This window comes from Lactuca virosa, chromosome 8, assembly GCF_052849685.1.
Source record: "Lactuca virosa cultivar CGN04683 chromosome 8, Lactuca_virosa_CGN04683_v6, whole genome shotgun sequence".
Lineage (NCBI taxonomy): Eukaryota > Viridiplantae > Streptophyta > Magnoliopsida > Asterales > Asteraceae > Lactuca > Lactuca virosa.
The window spans coordinates 178,103,201-178,106,472 of NC_136433.1; positions in this window are offsets into that span (position 1 = coordinate 178,103,201).

Below are 3,272 nucleotides of genomic sequence, written 5' to 3' on the forward strand. Positions count from 1 at the left end.
CTTATAGCCTTAGACTGATTGATTTGGCCCTATTTCCTGTTCCTTGTCTGGTTGTGGTCCTAGGGTAGAATCTTTTATTCGAAAGTATATTTGATCCTTTTCTGTGTATAATTTGCATGCATAAAGGCAACCTATTATGATTAGTCTGATTGATGTGGATAGAGCAAATCTTAGGACAGCCTGGGATTTGGGTTATGCGGTAGTTTGTGGGATATGATTTATTTTGGGACGAATTGGAGTTATCGGGTAGAGCTTTGGGGAAGGTACAGGTAGGTGTGGAAGGTAGTATTGGGCCCGTACTACTGAAAGCACAGGACCTGTAACCGAACCAATGTTAGATCTGACAGCTCTAAGGAGGACCGGTGTGGGAAGATCCCCTATATAGAATCCTGATAATTATGATTTATGACATTTCAGTTCAGCATGGTGGTGACACGATTTAGGACAGGGGGATCAGGATCAGGATCGGGATCTAGATCCGGATCAGGAAGTGGTATTGAGCCCATTGATGAGAGGTTGCACGAGATCATTGTAGTCGAGGTTACGAAGGGCATCCTGGACGCTACCCCATTCATCTTTGGGACGGTCAAGGAGGGGATGATGAAGATTATGGAGGAGAGGCTCAGGTAATTCAGAGCCGAGATTGTTGCAGGCCAGATCGGGGCCTGAACTCCCTCGTTTCGGGAGTTTTTCGGGGTAAGGGATCCCATTGTGAGCCGACGCTGAGTGGCGGATATCGAGAACGCCCAACGCACTAGTTCTTGCACGAATGCGGCAAAGGTGGGTTTTGCTTCATGTATGCTGAGAGAAAGATCCCGAGACTGGTGGGGCGAGGTGACTAGTCAGGTGGGAGCAGTCGGTGTGGCTGAGATGACATGGGCCGAGTTTGTTCGGCGATTTGATTTGGAGTTTGCACCAGTTATTGAGGTGCAACGGTTGGTGAAGGAGCTCCAGCAGACCACCGAGACTGTGGCGGAGATCACCGCCAAGTTTCGGGAGCGAGCATTGTTGATCCATAGTATGCTACCGATGAGTACATGCGGAGGACGAGATATCATTGCATGTTGAGGGATGATATCAGGGAGTTTGTGAGCTTCACAGGGTGCAAGACCCTGAATGAGATGGTGGAGAAGGCCTGTGAGCGGGAAATGGAGTTGGACTTCCGCACCAAGCGGAAGCCTGAGCAGGCACAGACAACAGTAGGTCAAGCTAAAAAGCCTAAGACCTCGGATTCATCCAGTAGGGGCCAGCAAGGCCGTGGCCGGTGTGCAAAGTGTGGGAGATCTCATGGGGGAGCTTGTCGGGGGACGAGCCCGGTATGTTATACGTGTGGCCAGCCGGGCCACGTGAGCAGGGATTGTGTAACATCCCAAAATTTAAGACCAAAAATTTCGTTTTTAATTAAGTAATTCATGAAACCATTTACTGAAAAACAACATTAATATCATGTCAAACTCATATCCCATGAGTCAAATGTCATAAAAACATGTCATGGAATAATAATAATGTCAGAGTACAATCCCAAGGATAGCATGGTGCGGAAATCGGGTGTGTGTGTGATACGCTGCTACCGTGCCGACTCCTTCCCCTTCGATGAAGAGGTACCTGAAAACAAAACTGTAAACTGTAAACTGTAAGCACGAAGCTTAGTGAGTTCCCTCATCATACCACATACCATACAACATACATACTGCCAGGCAATTCTGGGGTGCCTAACCTACCCATGTCAAGCCATTCTGGGGTGCTTGACTTACCCAGGTCAAGCCATTCTGGGGTGCTTGACTTACCCATGTCAAGCCATTCTGAGGTGCTTGACTTACCCATCGGTTTATCTCAACCGACTACTGGGGACTATTTCACCCCTACTACTACCACATAATAACATATCATAAACATACTACTAGGCATGCATGGGTATTGACTACCCCTTCGGTATCTTTCACCCGGTATTCGGGGACTATTTCACCCCTACTACTACTAACACATATAACAGAGCATCCTAGCACATAAAGCATATCAGATAGTGGCAAACCAGACAATTATCACAAAGACAATCATCTCATACATAATCACCTACTGGTGGGCCGACATTGGTGCCTTAGACCCACCTCTACTGGAAGGTAACTCATCTCAATGTCGTAAAGTGTCTGAACTGTCCTTGCTGCCGGAATCAACCCCTCTCAGATCCTTGAATGAGCTGGAAATGAAGCAAAACCTTTGGATCTACTTGCTTCTTCTCAAATCACCAAGCTTCCACTTCTTTCTTCAAGCGGGAATCGGGCGTTACAAATCTCCCCCACTTATTTTAAACTTCATCCTCGAAGTCTGTTGTTGCATCTGGAAAAAGCTCGGGGTAGTGCTCTCGCATCTCGTCCTCCGGCTCCCAAGACCATTCTGAGCCCTTACGGTGCTGCCATTGCACCTTCACCAGCTCGACCCTCTTGTTCCTCAGATCCTTCGACTTCCTGTCGAGGATAGCTACTAGTCGCTCAATGTATTTCAGACTGTCATCCACCTGAATATCCTCCAAAGGTACCACTGCAGAGTCGTCTACCAGTCACTTCCGCAGCTGGGAGACGTGAAATGTACTATGAATCTGGTTAAGCTCGGTTGGCTGATCCAGCCTATACGCCACCTTGCCCACCCGGGCAGCAACCCTAAGAGGACCGATGTACTTAGGGTCCAACTTGCCCCGCTTCCTGAACCGGATGACACCTTCAGGAGGACCATATCCCCGACCTGGAACTCCAGGTCCGAATGACGCTTGTCGACATAACTTTTCTGTCGAATCTGATCAGTCTGAAGCCTACTCCGGACCTGCTGGATCCTCTCCGTAGTCTTGAGTACCACTTCGGTACTCCCCATGACTGAAGCCTACTCCGGACCTGCAGAATCTGGAAGTGAACCGCACATCTCTGTCAGAAATCACGGAGACTGGCACTCCGTGTCGAGCTACTACCTCTCGGATGTAGATATCGGCCAGCTTCTCGGCCGAGATGCTCTTCTGGATCGGTATGAAGTGGGCACTCTTGGTTAACTGTAACATACACGTTCAGTTATCGTGTTTTGTTAGTTTAAAAATGAATATTATTAAATATTATATGGTTTTGAGCATTGAGTTCTAACAAGATAGTTTTATGAGATTAAAGTAAAACTATGTTTAGAATCATTCGGAAAGTATTGGAAGTCTTATGAGATTCCAATCAAAAGTCAATTATCAAAATTAACAAAAATATAAAGTTGGAAATAAGTAAAAATAATGTTATTGAAAG